This window comes from Myotis nattereri, assembly GCF_964212035.1.
Source record: "Myotis nattereri genome assembly, chromosome: 3".
NCBI classification, from domain to species: Eukaryota; Metazoa; Chordata; class Mammalia; order Chiroptera; family Vespertilionidae; genus Myotis; species Myotis nattereri.
Window position 1 is genome coordinate 118,377,423 of NC_138077.1, and position 20,152 is coordinate 118,397,574.

Here is a 20,152-nt window from a genome sequence, read left to right on the forward strand (position 1 = left end):
TGTGGGGTATGAGGGGAATCCAGGCTTGCTTTTCTCTGGCTTTGATAACACACAACTGCAAATGAGTCGCCACCTACGCTGTTCTGGAGCCAGCCCACATTTGGCTTTGGTTTAAGCACAAACAGCACCTCTCTGAAGATTTGATTTGGCAAGTGATCCATGTGGATGAGTAAGTTAACACAAGGACCTGGTATTTGATGTAGGTGCCTGGGAGGCAGAGTTCTGCCGTTTCTTGAGCCACAATTCTTTGGGGAAAATAATTTAACACCTTGGCTCTTCATCTGTCAAGAGATTGGAGATAATATTGAACTACCACACTGGGACATTGTAAGGATCAATTGAAAGTATAATTGTTTAATTTTCCTACAATCACATAGGATGCTTTCCTTGTTGGGGACTCCGTGATGTTTTATAGGAGGGAAGTGCTGTTTCTGTTCCTTGGTTGCTGCAAGCTTTAGAACAATGTAAAATATGAAGAAACCAATTTAAATGTATGGAGGAGAATGTGTCCTCTATTTCTTGAAGGATAATAGCAATTTTACCCTTTCTTCATGTTTTATCTTGGCCTGAAATGTAAATATATGGAACTAAAAATAAAAACTCCTTTAAATGCCTTAAGTGTGCTTGTCAAAATAATCACATGGTTAGAAACATTCCACCCCCATAAGAATTTGAAATTTATTTGAAGATAAAGATTCCTTTTAAAACTGTCTTTCTCTGCCACCTCTAATGGCAGTCAATAATGAGATTGTTTTTGACATAAGAGCTTGAAGGAAAAACCAAGTATTGTTTAGTATTCTTTAATGTCAGAGCAAGAATTAATGCAAACAAGAAATTGGTTTTAGGTATATATCTCCTATAGTAAAGTATTGAATGCTTCAGCAAACTGTTTTTCTCTAGCATTTGTATTAGATTCCTAATGCTGCTGTAACAAATTACCACAATCACAGTGACTTACAATATGAAATTTGTTACTTGTCAGTTACGGAAGTGAGACCTGTGAAATCAAGGTGTTAGTAGGGCCAAAGGCTTGGCTCTTCCCTTAACTCTTTCAGCTCCTGGTGGATCCAGGTGCTCTTGGTTTAAGGCTAAATCTCTCCAATCTCTGCTTTGTCTTCACACAGCCCTCTCTGTGCACCTCCCATCAGTGACACTGGTCACAGGCTTCTGGGCCCACCCTGACAATCAAGGATGAACTCATTTTGAGGTCCTTAATTACATCTGCAAATAAGGCCACATTCACAGGTTCTGCGGGTTAGCACTTGGACACATCTTCTTAGGGACCATTGTAGCATATCTTCTTTTAAAAGAGGCATTACACAAGATTAAAATTAAAATAAAATGGATGTTATGTCAGAAACGCAAACACATTTTAATTTTTTGTTTGTTTTTAATTTATCTTTATTGTTGAAATTATTATGATTGTCCCCTTTGTTGTTTTTCTTTTTGTTGTCGTTTTTTCTCCAGCAGGCACCTGCCCTTCCCAGGCCTTCATCATACTATTGTCTTTGTTCATGGGTTATAATTTTCCAGGTTAATCTCTCCACACCACCCCACCCCACCTCACCCCCACCTTCTGAAATTCGTCAGTCTATTCCATTCTTCTATGCCTCTGGATTTATTTTTTTCATCAGTTTATTTTTTTATGGTGCCAATTTTAAATAGTTTTATTTAAGATGCTGCATTTTTCACTTTACAATGCAGTTATAAAGTGCATTATTTTTCCTTTCCCTGTGCATAGTCCATGTTCAAGTATCAAGAATGCCCAGTTATTTGCTATACAGCAGCTCAACTTTTAAAACTGCCATGGAATTTGCTACAGATTTGGGTCCTTCAATATTTTGTGTGGAACAATGCTAGATCTATGCTCAAAGCTGGCTTAATCAACCTCTTCAATGGTGGGCCCAGAGGAGGCACTGCCAGACGGAGGAGCTCGCCACCAGGGAAGCCCCCAGGCATTCCTCCGGGCATGCCTCCTGCACTCTGGTACAGCTTGGTAATGATGGGGTTGCAGACTTTTTCCAACTTTTTCTGCTGATGTTCAAATTCTTCCTTTTCTGCAATCTGGTTCTTCTCAAGGCAGTTGATGATTTCATTGCTCTTGTCAAGAATCTTCTGTTCGTCCTCATCATTGATCTTGCCTTGAAGTTTTTCGTCTTCAACAGTTGCTTTCATGTTGAATGCATAGGACTCAAGTGAATTCTTGGAAGACACCTTGTCCTGCTACTTCTCACCTTCAGCTTTGTACTTCTCAGCTTTTTGGACCATGCGCTCAATGTCTTCCTTGCTTAGATGACCCTTGTCGTTAGTGATGGTAATCTTGTTCTCTTTTTCTGTACTCTTATCCACAGCAGACATTGAGGATGCCATTGGCATCAATATCAAATGTGACTTCAATCTGAGGAACACCACGAGGTGCAGGAGGTATGCCTGTGAGTTCAAACTTGCCAAACAGGTTGTTATCCTTGGTCATGGCACACTCACCTTCATAAACCTGGATGAGCACGCCTGGCTGATTGTTGGAGTAGGTGGTGAAGGTCTGCATCTGCTTGGTGGGGAGGGTGGTGTTGCGCTTGATCAGGACCTTCATGACGCCGCCAGCCTTTTCAATGCCAAGGGAAACAGGTGTGACATCCAGCAGCAGATCTTGGACATTTTTAGATTGGTCTCCAGAGAGAACGGCTGCCTGGACAGCTGCACCATAAGCAACAGTCTCATCAGGGCTGATGCTCTTATTCAACTCTTTTCCACTGAAGAAGTCTTGTAGGCATTTCTGAATCTTGGGGATACGAATAGAGCCACCCACCAGGACAATATCATGGATCTGGGACTTGTCAAGTGTGGCATCCTGAAGGGCTTTCTCTACAGGGTCCAGGGTGCCACAGAAAAGGTCAGCATTCAATTCTTCAAATCGGGCATGGGTGATAGAGGTATAGAAGTTGATTCCTTCATAGAGCAAATCAATATCAATACTGCCCTGGGTGCTGGAAGAGAGCATACGCTTAGTACGTTCACAAGCAGTACGAAGGCAATGGACAGCCCTCTTGTTCTCACTGATACCCTTCTTATGCTTGTGTTTGAACTCTGCAATGAAATGGTTGACCATTCGGTTGTCGAAGTCTTCTCCACCTAGTGGGTGTCCCCAGCTGTAGATTTGACCTCAAAGATTCCATCTTCAATTATGAGGATTGACACATCAAAAGTGCCACCTTCCAAGTTAAAGATCAGCACGTTTCTTTCAGCTCCAAACTTTTTGTCTAAACCGTAAGCAATAGCAGCAACAGTTGGCTCATTAATGATTCTAAGTACATTGAGACCAGCAATAGTTCTAGCATCTTTGGTGGCCTGACGCTGACATTCATTGAAGTAATCAGGTACTGTGACAATAGCATTGGTAACAGTCTTTCCAAAGTAGGCTACTGCGATTTTCTTCATCTTTGTCAAAACCATGGATGACACCTCTTCTGGATAAAAGCTTTTTGTCTCTCCCTTGTATTCTACTTGGACCTTGGGTCTGCCAGCATCATTCACCACCATGAAAGGCCAATGCTTCATGTCAGACTGGACAACAGCATCATCAAATCTACATCCGATCAAGCACTTAGCATCAAAGACCATGTTGGTAGGATTCATTGCTACTTGATTCTTTGCAGCATCACTGATAAATCTCTCAGTATCAGTAAAGGCAACATAACTCAGGGTGGTTCGGTTTCCCTGAACATTGGCAATTATTTCCACTTTTCCATGCCAGAATACACCCATACAAGAGTAGGTGATGCCAAGATCAATGCCAACTGCAGGTCCCTTAGGTATGGTTACTGGTGTGCGCGTTCGTCTGGCACAGATGGACCAGAACTGGTGTCCCTGTGTTCAATGAGTTCATCATTTTATTTTGATTATTTGGTTCCACATATGCTTGACATCATGTGATACTAGTCTTTCTCTGACTGGCTCTCCAGGTCCATCCATGCTGTTGCAAATGGTAAGAATTCTTTCTTTTTAACAGCAGTGTAGTATTCCATTGTGTAGATGTACCACAGCTTTTTAATCCATTCATCTGCTGATGGGCACATAAGCTGTTTCCAAATCTTAGCTATTATAAATTGTGCTGCTATGAACATAGGGGTGCATATGTTCTTTCTGATTGGTGTTTCTATTTTCTTGGGATATATTCCTAGAAGTGGGATTACTGGGTCAAATGAGAGTTCCACTTTCAATTTTTGAGGAAACTCTATTCCATTTTCCACCTTGGCTGCAGCAGTCTGCATTCCCACCAGCAGTGCATGAGTGTTCCTGTTTCTCCACATCCTTGCCAGCACTTGTCGTTTGTTGATTTGTTGATGACAGCTATTCTGACAGGTGTGAGATGCTATCTAATTGTCATTTTGATTTGCATATCTCAGATGATTAGCAACTTAGAGCATGTTTTCATATGTCTCTCAGCCTTCTGTATATCAACTTTTGAAAGGTGTCTATTTAAGTCCTTTGCCTATTTTTTGATTGGATTTTTTTTTTAAATCTTCTCTTTGTTAAGATGTATGAGTTCCCTGTAAATTTTGGACATTAGGACCTTATCAGATATAACATTGACAAATATGTGTTCCCATGCAGTGGGCTTTCTTGTTGTTTTGTTGATGGTTTCTTTTGCTGTGCTTTTTATTTTGATGCAGTCCCATTTATTTATTTTCTCCTTAGTTTCCATTGCCCTAGGAGCTGTATCAGTAAAGATATTGCTACAAAATATATCAGATATTTTGCTGCCTATGGATTCTTCTATGATTTTTATGGTCTCTCATCTTATTAAGTCCTTTATCCATTTTGAGTTCATTTTTGTGTATGGTGTAAGGTGGTGGTCTAGTTCCATTTGTTTTTTTGCATCTATCTGCCCAATTTTCCCAACACATATATTGAAGAGACTGTCTTGACTCCATTGTATGTTCATGCCTCCTTTGTTGAATATTAATTGAACATAGTGGTTTGGGTCAATTTCTGTGTTCTCTAGTCTATTCCATTGATCTATATGTCTGTTCTTGTGCCAGTGCCAGACTGTTTTGAGAACAGTGGCTTTGTAATACAGCTTGATATCTGGTTTTGGGATCCCACCTACTTTGTTCTTCTTTCTCAGGATTTCTGCAGAGTCCTTTTTTATTCCAGATAAATTTTTGGAAAGTTCGTTCTGGGTCTGTGAAATATGCCATTGGTATTTTAATGGGGAGTGCATTGAATCTATAGATTGCTTTGGGTAGTATGGACATTTTGATGATGTTGATTCTACCAATCCATGAGCATGGTGTATTCTTCCATGTGTTTATATCTTCCTCTATCTCTGTTTTCAGTGTCCTGTAGTTTTCCGTGTATAGATCTTTTACCTCTTTAGTTAAGTTTATTCCTAGGTATTTTAATTTTTTTGGTACGATGGTAAATGGGATTGCTTTTTTAGTCTTTTTCTGTAAGTTCATTATTGGTGTATAGAAATGCCATAGATTTCTTAGCATTGATTTTGTATCTTGTTACATTGCCAAATTCATTTATTAAGTCTAATAATTTTTTGATAGAGTCTTTAGGGTTTTCTATGTACAGTATCATGTCATCTGTGAATAAGGACAGTTTTACTTCTTTTCCAATTTGGATCCTTTTATTTCTTCTTCTTGTCAGATCACAATGGCTAGTATTTCCAGTACTATGTTGAACAGGAGTGGTGAGAGTGGGTATCCCTGACTTGTTCCTGTTCTTAGGGAAAATGGTTTCAGTTTTTGCCCATTCAGTATGATGTTGGTGGTGGGTTTGCCATATATTGCTTTTATTATGTTGAGATATGATACTTCTATTCCCACCTTGCTGAGAGTTTTTATCAAGAAAGGGTATTGGATTTTGTCAAATGCTTTTTCTGAGTCAATTGATATGACTATGTAGTTTTTTTCTTTCAATTTGTTTATGTGATGTATCATGTTTATTGATTTGCGGATATTGTACCATCCTTGCATCCCTGGGATAAATCCTACTTGGTCATGGTGTATGACCTCTCTGATGTACTGCTGGATCTGATTTGCTAAGATTTTGTTGAGGATTTTGGCATCTATGTTCATGAGGGATATTGGCCTGTAATTATCTTTCATTGTGTTGTCTTTACCTTGTTTTGGTATTAGGGCAATGCTGTCTTCATAGAATGAGCTTGGAAGTGTTCCTTCCTCTTGAATTTTTTGGAATAGTCTGAGGAGGATAAGTTTTAGTTCTTCCTTGAATGTTTGGTAAAACTCCCATGTGAAGCTGTCTAGTCCTGGGCTTTTGTTTGCTGGAAGCTTTTTGATGACTGCTACAATTTCTTCCATAGTTATTGGCCTATTGAGATTTTTAGAATCTTTCTCATTGAGTTTTGGAAGGATGTATTTTTTTTTTTTAGGAATATGTCCATTTCCTCCAGGTTGTCTAGTTTGTTAGAATAGAGGTGTCCATAGTATTTTTTTAAACAATCTTTGTATTTCTGTGAGGTCTGTTGTTATTCCGCCCCTTTCATTTCTGATTTTATTTATTTGGGTCCTCTCTCTATTTCATCAGATATAAGTATTGCTACCCCAGCTTTTGTTTTTTTTCATTTCTATTTTCCTGAAAGATATTTTTCCATTTCTTCACTTTCAGTCTGTGTGAGTCCCTTGTTCTGAGGTGGGTCTCTTGTAGACAGCATATATATGGGTCATTTTTTTTTTCCATTCAGCTACTCAATCTCTTTTGATTTAAGCATTTAGTCCATTTACATTTAAAGTTATTATTGAAAGGTACTTGTTTGTAGCCATTTTTATTTTTTGTGCCTGCTTTCCTTCTTACCTTTTTTCTTTTTACACCAATCCCTTTAACATTTCTTACATTGCTAGGTTGTTGGTGATAAACTTCCTTAGCCTTTTTTTGTCTGTGAAGCTCTATATTTCCCCTTCAATTTTGAATTATAGCCTCGCTGGATAGAGTATTCTTGGATTCAGTCCCTTGCTTTGAATCACTTTGTAAATTTCCTTCCGTTCTTTTCTGGCCTGATGTATTTCTGTTGAGAAATCATTTGATAATCTAATGGGAGATCCCTTGTACGTAACTTTCTGTCTCTCTCTTGCAGCCTTTAAGATTTTCTCTTTGTCCTGATCATTTGCTGTCATAATTATGACAGGTCTTGGTGTGTGTCTTTTCAGGTTCATCTTGTTTGTGACTCTCTGTGCTTGTGTGACTTTTTTCTTTCCCACCTCAGGGAAGTTTTCTGACATTATTTCTTTTTGCATTCTAACATGTCATCTATCTTTGAGAATATGCATTTGAGAAGAATGTATATTCTGATGCTTTGTGGTGAAATGTTCGCTGTCAGTTAAATCCATCTGATTTACTGTGTTATTGAGACTGTTTCTTTGTTGTTGACTTTTTTTTTTTTTCTTGGATGGTCTATCCAGTGAAGTCAGTGGTTTGTTAAAGTCACCTACTATGACTGTATTGCTGTCGATCTCTCCCTCAAAATCCTCCAGAAGATTTTTTTATATATTTAGGTGGTCCTATAATGGGTATATACACATTTACCTGTGTTTTATCCTCTTGTTGGATTGGTCCCTCTAATGTTATGTAGTGATCTTGATTTTCTCTTTTATTAGCCTTTATTTTGAAGTCTATTTTATCTGATATGAGTATTGCCACCCCAGTGTCTTTTTTCTATTTCCAATTTCATGGACAATTCTTTTCCATTCCTTTACTCTCATCCTGTGTGAGTCTTTTGTTCTAAGGTGGGTCTCTGGTAGGCATCAAGTTTTCTTATGCATTCAGTTACCCTATGCCTTTTTATTGGAGCATTTAATCCATTTACATTGATGTTATCATTGATAGGTACTTATTTTTGCCATTTTTATTCTTTATGCCTATGTTTCTCTCTCTCTCTCTCTCTCTCTCTCTCTCTCTCTCTCTCTCTCTCTCTGGCTCCTACCCCGCCCTTCTCATATATTAGAGGCCCATTGCAGGAGGATTCCTGTAAGAATAGGGCTTCGCTCCCATCTCTGCGGCTCCTACCCCGCCCTTCTCTGCAGCTCTTACCCCGGCCTTCTCTGCCACTTCTCTCCCGCCCATCTCTGCTACCTAGGCTCCATTGCTTGACTTCCCTCTACGATGTCTTCAGTCTTTGCTCCCAGCCGGTATATGCAAATTAGCTGCCATCTTTGTTAGTGGTTAATTTGCATATCACACTGATTAGCCAATGGGAGGCGTAGTGAAGATGCGGTCAATTACCATGTTTGTCTATTTTTAGATATATATATATATATATATATATATATATATATATATATTCTTCCTATTACAGCAGTCCCTTTAACATTTCTTGCAATTCTTGTTTGGTGTTGATACACTTCTTTAGCTTTTTTATTTTTTAAAAAATATATTTTATTGATTTTCCACAGATAGGAAGGGAGAGAGACAGAGAGCCAGAAACATCGATGAGAGAGAAACATAGATCAGCTGCCTCCTGCACATCCCCTACTGGAGGTACATGCCCTTGACCAGAATTGAACCTGGGACCTTTCAGTCTGCAGGCCGATGCTCTATCCACTGAGCCAAAGCAGTTTCAGCACTTCTTTAGCCTTTTTGTTTTTTCTCGGAAGCTCTTTATTTCCACATCTATTTAGAATGATAGATGGATAGAGTAGTCTTGGTTTCAGATCCTTGCTTTTCATTATCTTGAATACTTTATGCCATCCCCTTGTGGTCTTTGGTGTTTCTTTTGAGAAATCAGCTAACAGCCTGTTTGGAGGTCCCTTGTAGGAAACACATTACTTTTGTCTTGCTGCCTGTATGATTCTCTCTTTATCTTTAATATTTGGCATTTTAATTATGATGTCCCTGGGCACTGTCCTGTTTGGATTCTTCTTGCATGGGACTCTCTGTGCCTCCTGAACTTATGTGACTTTTTCCTTCCTAAGTTTGGGAAGTTTTCTGCCATTATTTCTTCAAAAACAGGATCTCTAGCCCTTGCTCAGTTTCTTCACCTTCTGGCAGTCCTATGATATGAATATTGTTATATTTCATGTCCCAAATGTCCTCTTGTTTGTGTTTTTTTTTGGGGGGGGTGTCTCTGATTCAATGATATTTTCTATCTTGTCTTCTAATTCACTCATCCAATCCTCAGCTTCCTCTAATCTGCTGTTTATTCCTTCCAATGTATTCTTTATTACTGCTATGTCATTCTTCATTCCTTACCAGTCATTTTTCATAGTTTCTATAACTTTTCTCATGCTTTTGAGCATCCTTGTATTCATTACTCTGAGCTCTATAACTGATAAATTGCTTATCTCCATTTCAGTTAGCTCTTCTTCTGGAGAATTCTCTTTTTGTTCATTTGGGGCTTGTTTTTGGCTGCCTATTTGGGTTTGTTTCTATGTATTATGTAGATCTACTATGACTCAGTCTTTTTGGAAGGTCTATAGTGCAGGACATAGTCAGACTGGCTCTGAGTGCCCTGTTTGGAGCTATCAGTGATCCACAACTTGTGACTTCCTTTGTTGGAGCTGGGTGCCTTTGGAAAAGACTAAGATTTACCTCAAAGTCTGTTTTTTTATATTCCCAGGCCCAGAAGCAGATCAGGCAAAGATTCAAAATATATAGAGATCCATCTCTGCCTGCAGGCTGATTGCCATTCTGTCTCTTAGTGAGCCTCAGGCTGTAGACCATAGCAAGGTGTAAACTCCATAGGGTGGAGCGAGAGGTTTTCCAATGACTGGCACAATTGCTATCTCCCCAGGTAAAAGCTGCCTGGCTAGTGAAGCTCTGCTTGAGAAAGATGTCTTCTGCAGCATGAGGGAATGACTCAGCATAGGAAATCATGTGGCTGCCCTCTGAGCTCTATCCCCAGAGCCACCAACCCTGGAATCTCCTTACACAGCTCTAGTCCACTCTGCTCTCCCTCTGCTCAAGACCAAGGTGAGTGGCTGAACATGAAATTTTGTGTGTTGGCTCTTTAAGATTGTGCCTGCATTTCTAGACATCTCTCTCTGGCAGACAGATACCCTGCTGCTTTTTAGAGCCAGATGTTTTGTGGGCACCTTTCTCAGTTCTGGTGCTCTGGGCTGAGGAGACCCACTCAGGGTTGAGAACCCAGCGTTCTCAGTGGGACCCACCTACAACTGAGATATCACTCTGTAACTTCATCTGCTGCCTGTGGGAGCCCCAGCATCCCTTTTGCACCTCTGAAGTTCCTCCTAGTCTCTATGTGCTCTCCACCTTACATCCTTGGTTGAGGGTTCTCTCCAGCTAGTCTTCAGTTGGTTATTCAGGATAATATTGCTATATTTTAGTTGTAATTCCAGTTTCACCTTGGGATAATGTCATTGTAGCTTCCACTTAATTTGCTACCATCTTGAAATCCTTAGGGCAATAGTGTGTTTTTATCTCTCGCTTCAGTTTTGGCACAGAGACTACTAAACAGTGCTATATCAGAGCTGCCCAAAAACTCTGCAAAGATGAGATATCTTATATGTCCACTGTCTGACACACTAGTTACTAGCCACATGTCATACTGAGTACTTAAAAAGAAGCTAGTTTGATTAAGAAACTGAATATTTAATTTTATGTATTTTAATTAATTTAAATAGCCATATAAAATAAGGATGATAGAAGATATTAATGAGTAATAAAATCAATTAGAAACAGAATTTATTTTCAAAACCTGTGGCAGAGATGGTAAATTCTTAATCTCAATCTAGATGCTGTGGTACTGATACCTGCTTATTTCTTACTAATCTCAATTTTGTTCAGGCATTAGGAGGTCCTGTGCTTCCAGGACCCATCTCCAGTCCCAAGGATGTAAATATCAATTGATCTAATCAAGAGGTCCTTAACTTTAGCAGCACAATAGCATCACTGGAGAGACTTTTAAATATCTGGATGCTCAGAACTCATTTAAACCAATGAAATGAAACCACTGAGGATAAGACTTAAGCATCAGTATTTTGTAAAGTTCCCCAGATGTGACACTTAATTTTATGTATCAACTTAGAGGGTGTTTTGGGGATGAGATTAACATTTAAATTTGTGAACTTTGAATAAGTAGATTGTCCCCTATATTATGGATGGGCCCTCATCCAATCACTGAAGATCTGAATAGAACAAAAAGACTGGCCTCCCCAGAGAGAGGAGGAAACCTTGCAGAAGATGGCCTTCAGACTGAACTGCACCTTGGCTCTCCTGGGTCTTTCATCCGCCAGCCCACACTGAAAATTTGGACCTGCCAGCCTCCATAATTGCATGAACCAATTTCGTGTAATAAATCTCCATATACACTCTGGATATCACTATTACACACATCCTATTGATTTTGTTTCTTGAAAAAAACTGGACTTATACTGATTTTGGTACTAAAGGTGATTCTAAAGGAACAGAATCTTAAGGATAAATCTTCAGACTTTATTCTGGGGTTCCTGGAAATATAATTTAATTATATTTAAAAGTTCTATAGACTCAATTGCCAGTAGTAAAGGGATCACATATAGTCTATTGCATGATCTCGAAATAGAAATACTCAAAATATTACCACTGAATAGTCCTAATCAAACAGTATAAGAAGTAAAGTTTCTTATTACTTTCAAACAAGCTTGTGTCAAACTAATGGGTATAATAATATTGGCTGGTTGCTCCTAATGGTGTTGGACAAAGTGGGGAAAGAAAAGAGTAAGCTCAGGGAGTTGAATTCCTATCTCAAGTTCCACATAAATGACCTAAGGGCTTCCGTGTCTTCCGTTTCCTATAATCACCATACAGAGATTGCTGAAAACCAAACCCAGAAGCTCATCCTGTAAGTTGCTGAGCTACAAAGCCTTGAAGGTTATATACAGTTTAAGTGAGGGCACTGGTTGGGAAGAAATGGTATCCTAAAAGTTGGAATGGGTATGTGTGGGTAGATCTTGATAAAGCTGTGGACATGGAGTCCCTAAATTCTGATGAACCTTCTTTGCCAGTAGAAGCAGCCTTTCCATCTCTATCAGGTGGAATTAAGCCTGCACTGATTAAGAAAACTGTAGAGACTTTCCATGTGATTCTCCTTTCAATATGGTAGCTTGAGGGGTTAGAAGAGGCTCTAGTAGTTTGCGTGATTGGTTGGCTAAACATGAATCAAAAGGTGGCCTATAGTGAGCAAAATGGAAATGCTGGACCTGCTTTGGTTTATTGTAGACGATGGCATTCAAAAGCTTAGGGAATTTGGAATGTTAGGATGAACTTGTCATTTAGGACCTATTCATTACATTTAGTCTCCATAAAACACACCTTTCATTACAACTATGAGAAATAAATTTGTTAGGGAAAATATATCACCCTTGAGGAGCTCCACAGTGGTTCTCTGCAGGTCAGGCCTTCCCATAGAATCTGCTATCACTGAATTGGGAAACGTAAAGCAGTACTCAGTCACAAGAGGTGAGGTAGGCACAGAGTCAGTTAGTCTGACTCCTAGATCTACAGCATTGGCTAGTTGGTGAGAGTGCTTCTAGATGTGAAATAGATAGAAAGCCTACTAAATTATTACTTGAGCTGTACAAGCAGAAAAGTTCTAGGTCAAGTAAAAAAATCTAATCTGAATCACAGAAACTGAGAGTCACAGCTTCTCAATGAATTTGGACCAATTCTCAGATCTAGAACTTCTTGAATAAAGAATAGGCATTCCGCCCTAACCAGTTTTGCTCAGTGGTTAGAGCGTCGGCCTGCGGACTCAAGGGTCCCAGGTTTGATTCTGGTCAAGAGCATGTACCTTGGTTGTGGGCACGTCTCCAGTGGGGAGTGTGCAGGAGGCAGCTGATCAATGTTTCTCATCGATGTTTCTAACGCTCTATCCCTCTCCCTTCCTCTCTGTAAAAAAATCAATTAAAGAAAAAGAAAAAAAAAGAATAGGCAATCCATCCTGACCCAGTGGCTCAGTTGGTTGGAGCATTGTTTTATACACCAAAAGGTTGTGGGTTAGATTTTCAGTCAGGGCACATAACTATATTGCAGGTTCACTCCTTGGTTCAGGGCATAAGGAAGGCAACTGATTGATGTTTCTCTCTCACATCAATGCTTCCTCCCATCTCTCTCCCTTCCCCTCTCTCTAAAATCAATAAAAACATATCCTTGAATGAAGAGTAAAAAGAAAAAGAGGCAATTTCCTTGAGGAAGACCCTGATACAATACTGAAAATTTATACTATAAATCTTTTTCACAGCCTTCCTCACAAGGACCAATAGCTTTTTACTGGGATAAATGTATACTGGGCAAAAATAAATAATTAAAACCTTTAGGGACAATTGGATACTGTCTCTGAGTTGTCCCCAGTTCAAGGAGACCCAGCATGTCACTGTGGTTCACCAGTAGAGTAGGGACTTATGGAGGTCAGGTGATCAATGAAGTTTTAGCTTAGGTCCATCTCAAAGTAGGTTTAGTGTGTCCCTGAACACATCCTGTGATTATTTCCCTAGTTGTGAAAGGAATAATTGGAATAGACATACTCAGCAGCTTGGCAGAATCCCCACATTGGTTTCCTAACCTTTAGAGTCAGGCTTATTATGGTGGGAAAGGCGAAGTTGAAGCCACTGTAAGTGCCTCTACCTAGAAAAATATTAATTCAAAAAGCAATATCACGTTCCTGTAGGGATTGCAGAGATTATTTTCACCATCAAGGACTTGAAAAATGCAGGTGTGGCATTCCCACCACATTCCCATTCTAATTAGTGATTTGTTCTATGCAGAAAACAGTTGGATCTTGGAGAATGACAGTGGGTTACTATAAGTTTAACTAGGTATTATCTTTAATTGCAGTTTCTGTACTAGATGTGGTTTCATTGTTTGAGCAAATTAACACATTTAATGGTATCTGATATGCAGCTATTGATCTGGAAAATGCCATTTTTTTCATCCTTGTCATTAAGACCCATCAGGTGCAGTTTGATTTCAGCTGGGATCCACAACAAGAAAAGGCTCTTCAACATATTCAGGCTACCTTAAACATTGGGCCATAGTATTCAGCAGATAAGTGTTGTTTGAAGTGTTGGCAGATAAGGATACACTAGACCCTTTGGCAGGCCTTACAAGTGAATTGCAGAGTCAGCCTTTAGGATCAGGGGGCAATGTTCTGTCATTCCCTGAAGATAAATACTGTTCTTTAGAGAATCAGTTCTGGCCTGTTACTGGGCTTTAGTAGAGACTGAACACTTAACCATTGGTTACCATGTAACCTGAGCTGTCTCTCATGAACTGGGTGTTACCTGACCCACCAAACTATAAAGTTGGGTGGGCTGAACAGCACTCCATCACCAAATGGAAGTGGTATATGTATGATTGGGTCCAAGTAGGCCCCAAGGCACAAGTAAGTTACAAGAAAAGTGACCTAGATGCTTATGGTCCTCACTGTGGCCTTCTCTCACACACTGCCTTCTCTTTTCTAGGCTGCACCTTTAACCTCATGGCAAGCCCCTATGATCAGTTATGAAAGGAAGGGAGACTTGGGCCTAGTTTATGGATGGCTCTGGATGGCATACAAGCACCATCCAATGGTGAAGAGAAATCATCCCAGTGGGCAGAATTTTGAGCAGTACACCTGGTTGTTCACTTTGCCTGGAAGGAGAAATGGCCAGACATGTGATTATAAATCGATTCGGGGGCTGTGGTTTGTGGTTTTACTGGATGGTCAAGATTTGGAAAGAACATGCTTGGAAAATAGACAGCAAAGAAATCTGGGAAAGATTTATGTGGGTAGACTTCTCTGAATGGGTAAAAAAAAAAGTGTGAAAATATCTGTGTTCCATGAGAGTGCTCACTAAATGGTGACCACAGAAGAGGAGGATTTTAATAATCAAATGGACAGAATAGTTAGCCTTTTTCCCAGGGTACTCTTGTCATTGCTCAGTGAACTCACAAGTAAAGTGGCCATGGTTGCAGGTATACAAAGTAATGAAAACCAAAGGACTGAATCTGAGACTAATCTACCCAGCAAGACTATCATTCAAAAATGAAGGTAAAATAAAGAACTTTGCAATGGTAAATGGGATTTTTTGCTTAGTTTCTCTTTCTGAGAATTCATTATTGGTGTACAAAAATGCCATCAATTTCTGGGTGTTAGTTTTGTATCCTGCTACATTGCCAGAATTCATTTATTAAATCTAGTGGGTTTTTCTATGTACAATATCAGGTCACCTGCAAATAATGTGAGTTTACTTCCTCCTTTCTAATTTGGATGCCTTTTGTGTTTTCTTCTTGTCTGATCGCTGTGGCTAGCATTTTCAGTACTATGTTGAATAAGAGTGGTGAAAGCAGACATACCTGTGTTGTTCCTATCCTTAGGGGAAATGTTTTAGTTTTTGCCCATTGAGTATGATGTTGGCTGTAGGTTTGTCATATATGGCCTTTATTATGTTGAGGTATGATCCCTCTATTCCCACTTTGCTGACGTTTTTATCAAAAATGGGTGTTTGTTTGTTGATGATAGCCATTCTGACAGGTGTGAGATGGTACCTCATTGTCATTTTGATTTGCATCTCTCGGATGATTAGTGACTTTGAGAATATTTTCACTGCTGTAAAAATGAAGGAACTCCTACCATTTTCAACAGCATGGGTAGAGCTGGAGAGCATTATGCTAAGTGAAATAAGTCAGTCAGAGAAAGATAAATATCACATGCTCTCACTCATTTGTGGATTATAATGAACAACATAAACTGATGAACAAAAACAGATGTAGAGACAGAGAAGCATCGATCAGATGCTCAAAGCTCAGAGGGAAGGTGGGGGAGGGGAGGGGTGAGGGGGAGAGATCAACCAAAGGACTTGTATGCATGCATATAAGCATAAGTGATGGATGTAGACAACAGGGGGTGAGGGTGAAGGCAGGTTTGGGGGGATGAGGGGACATTGGGGGGATAAGGACACATTTGTAATATCTTAATCAGTAAAGGGGAAAAATAGGTGTTGGATTTTGTCCAATGCTTTTTCTGCATTTATTGTTGTGATTATGTGATTTTTGTCTTCCAATTTGTTTATACAATGCATCATGTTTATTGATTTGTGATATTGCAATAGCCTTACATCCCCAGAATAAATCCCACTTGGTCATGGTGTATGATCTTTTTAATGTATTGCTCGATTTGATTTGCTAACATTTTGTTGAGAATATTAGTATCTATGTTCACTAGGAATAATGGTCTGTAATTCTCTTTCTTTGTAGTGTCTTCATCTGGTTTTGGAATTAGGCTAATGCTGGCTTCATAAAAAGTGGTTGGAAGCATTCCTTCCCCTTGGATTTTTTTGGAATAGTTTGAGGAGGATAGTTGTTAGTTCTTTTTTGAATGTTTGATACAACTCCCTGTGAAGCCATCTGGACCAGGGCTTTTTTTTGTGTTGGGATTTTTTTTTTTTATAACTGCTCCAATTTTTTTTAATAGTTATTATTGGCCTATTCAGGTTTTCTGATCCTTCCTTATTCAGTTTTGGAAGATTGTATTTTTCTAGGAATTTGTCCATTTTATCCACATTGTCTTGCTTGTTGGACACCACAGAAGTATAAAAGATTGTAAGAAAATACTATGAACAACTATATACCAACAAGCCCTCAGTAAAGTTAGCTGCTAGTCTCTCTATAGTGGTGCATGTTATTCCATTTCCCAAGAATTACCTCTTATAGAATCTCACCATTTCCTGTCTTCTCTGCCAGAGGATATGCCAGGCCTGGGGACAGCTTTTCCAGTGTTCTTCAATTTCTCTCTAATTCTGTGTCCTTCTGTGTCATAGGCACTATTATTTTTATGTAAAAACACAAAGCAGTCTTCATAGAATTTTAGTTTCAAAGAGAGATACATTCATCAAAAGACTGTTTGATGTTTCCAAAGACCTGAGTGCTTCACTTCATACTATTCAATGATAGATAATTTGCTTGATTCTTCTTTGTCAGTTTTCATCCAGATGTTTGATGTTACTTGACAAATAGAGTGCCTGAGTGTTGCTCTTTTGTCAGTGTTGAAGGCTCTTTATGAATATGCTTGAAATCAAATAACAAAGATATATTTCTTTTTAACTTTTCTTTTCACTACACAATCATATTTGTATTCTTGAATCACACAGCAAACCACCACAGTCATCCAGATGGTAACTCACATCACATGAATCATGAGTCCAAGGCAAGTCTGGTCTCTGCCTTCTGCAAACATACCTGATAGTCACTATCCAGGAACATTATTTCCCTACTTCATCTCTGCATATTTGAACCATGTTATGAGTCTATGAACAAAGAGAAAAAAGAGATGATTAAAAATCTAAATGAAGAAAAAGCAAACTACAAATGAAATAGTAGAGTTGAAACTTAAAATATTTATCTACAAAGTGGTAAAAGAAATAAGCAGACTGATTGTCCCCCTTCCCCTGACTCCTGTCCCCTCTCCCTCCCTGTGCCCCCCCTCCCCAACACATACATGCTCAAGATTGTCTGTCTTCATTTGGGACAGTGAGGCAAAAATCATGGTTAAACAGAAAAATGCAAATCTCACATTTCTTGATTTCATTTAGCCTACTGCATTTATTAAAACTTATATTTAACATTTTGCTTATCCAAAATATACCATATGGACCACGTGGGTGAAAGTGCTATAAGAACCTTTATTTGTGGAGTCTCAGATTATGTAGGCTTCAAAATAGCCTGAATGTTAAATTGCTATTAAAAAGAGATGTTGACTTTTAAAACCTTTATAAAAGGAAAGGAAAAACAGCTTGGTAAAATTTTCTTAAAGTCCCCAGGACAGGCTCACAGGGCAAGGAGACCACTGAAGAGCAGGAGGGTTTTAAGATGGGTCCCTGGAGGCAGGGCAGGTAGTGAGTCAGTGCAAAGACTTCCTCATCCAAAGACTAAGCCTTTAGACTCAAACAAGGAATTTGTTTGAACTATTGGTGTGTGTGTGTGTGTGTGTGTGTGTGTGTGTGTGTGTGTGTGTGTTTAAAACTCAGGAAACAAACAGAAACCAATGACCTCTTTATTAGCATCTCAAAAAGAGGTATCTGTGGGCACACTTGGGAGTCTAGATACTGGTTCCTCATTGCCTCTATAAGGTCTGCATCATTTGAAGAGACAGTTGATGATGTTAGGTCAAAATCCAGTGAACAAAATGACATAATCTTTTTAGTGCAAGTTTTGAGGCAGCTATATTACAGGCCTATTTTTTTTTGTAATCCACCCCCACAACCTTAAAAATATCCCCATGCTTCTTTTTAATGAACTATGTGTAAAGAAAGACTGCAGGTAGGAAATAAGAACTAAGAAAATCTGCTAGAATTAGAATACATAGCAAGTTGTACAAAAGTTATAGATCAATGTTACATTTTAAAAATTCAATCTCATGTTGAGAGAACTTGAAAATTAGAACCTTTAAAAACTATTGAAATGTGGTTAAGTAAAAGTAGTCTGTATTTACTACTTTTGAAATAGCTACAACTGTTTTAATATGAAGACATCTTTCCTTAAAAATGTGCAATTTGTTGCTTTTTGCTTAATAACAAACACAATTTCAGTGCAGTTATTAATCCATACTGTTTAATCCCATCCTATAAGGTTTCTTCTAATCTTTGGGTGACAAATTCCAAGAGTTAAAAAATGTCAAACATTATATTTGGAACAGAGGCCTGGTTGCCCCTAACTGCCCTCCCCTGCTGGCCTGGTCGCACCTAACTGCCTCTTCCTTGGCCCACCATGGTGGCTTTGTCCAGAAGGACATGCTGCCCTCTAGTCCCCCAATATCCATGTATTTTTATATATGTATGTATGTATGCATATTGTTTTTTTGTTAATCCTCACCTGAGGACATTTTACATTGATTTTTAGAATAGAAGGGAAGGCGAGAGACAGAGAGAGAAACATGGACGTGAGAAAGACACATCAATTGGTTGACTCCTGCACATGCCCTGACTGGATCCAGCCAAAATAATGCCTCTGACAGGGCTAACTGCTGGCGGCCCGCTGGGGCTCAGGCGTTGAGTGTATGCCGATTTTTTGTTTCTGCTTCCACTTCTGGTAGAGGTCCCACTTGTAGGAGCTGCTGATGTATGAACCACTTTCTGTCTTGATCTTCTTTTTGTCCTCCTGTCCTGACTGTCCCAGAAACCACTTCTTCTGGTCCCACTTGAGCTACTGCCGGCCCCTGGTCAGGTTCTGGGCCTCGTCCCTTATCAGGTCCAGGACAGCACTAGCCACCTGCTGCTCAACGGCGCCCCTGTCCCTACCAACCTCAGGCCCCCTTCACTGTCGAAGTCCTTGGGCTAATATGGGACATAGCAATCATGGTCCAGCAGCCAGGCCTCTTCATTCCACCTCTTGGCTCCCCACTCAGGTCCTGGCTGCTGCCGTTTCCAGCCCACAGCCTCTGTGAAGACATCCTCCATGCTCTCTCTCTCTCCTCCTCCTCCACCTCTTCCTCTTCCTCCTCCTCCTTCTCCTCCTCTTCCCCAGGCTGCTCCACCTGCTGCCCTGGGCAGCTCAGGGCTGGGCCAGACAGACCCTCCTGCTGCTCCTGCCGGCCCTGCTGGAAGCTGGCAATGGCCTTGCAGTCCTTCTGCTGCTTGGCTGCATCACCTGGCTGCTCAGGTCCTGGCTGGAGGTGTTGATCTTAAAGATGGTCGCTCATGAGTGGTACTGCTTGATGCGTCCACCAGTCTCAGCTGCTGCAGCTCCTCCCTGAAGCTCGAGTTGAAGAGGAGGGTGCAGGCCCAGCCCTGCGAGATCCAGCACCTTGGCTCGTTTGATGAACTCTGGCAAGGGCGCCGGCCACCAGCACACATACTGCTGCTGGGCGTTGTCAGCCATGCAGCCCAGGTTCGCAGCTGCAGTGACACCTCCAGAGTGTTCTGCAGGCCAGAGTCCTCATCGTCCACTACGCTCTGTGGCACCTGGCCTAGCATGCTGTCCACACCAACCGCACCTGAGAGTTCCTTGTGGGAGCGGGCAAGGGTGAGGACAGGGCCCAGGAACAAGTGCAGGTCCAGTAGGTTGAGGACCTCATCTGGGGCCACCAAGGAGTAGGCTGTGCCCTTCGGCCAGCCCAGCCACACAACCCACGGGGTGCAGGAAGAGCTTGCCCTCCACTGGAAACCTGAAGTTGATGACGTTGTCCAGCAGCAGGATGTCCAGACCCTGGGCCACCAGG

General features: G+C 40.2%; 1 pseudogene across 1 annotated transcript; it reads right to left on the minus strand.

Annotated features, from left to right (window-relative positions):
• Positions 1–1,879: 1,879 nt before the first annotated feature.
• Positions 1,880–19,812, minus strand: LOC308515461 (heat shock cognate 71 kDa protein-like; annotated as a pseudogene). Its single transcript has 2 exons — positions 19,643–19,812; positions 1,880–3,835 (listed from the first exon to the last, which is right to left on the minus strand). The product of its transcript is annotated as a heat shock cognate 71 kDa protein-like (transcript).
• Between the last annotated feature and the right edge of the window lie 340 nt (positions 19,813–20,152).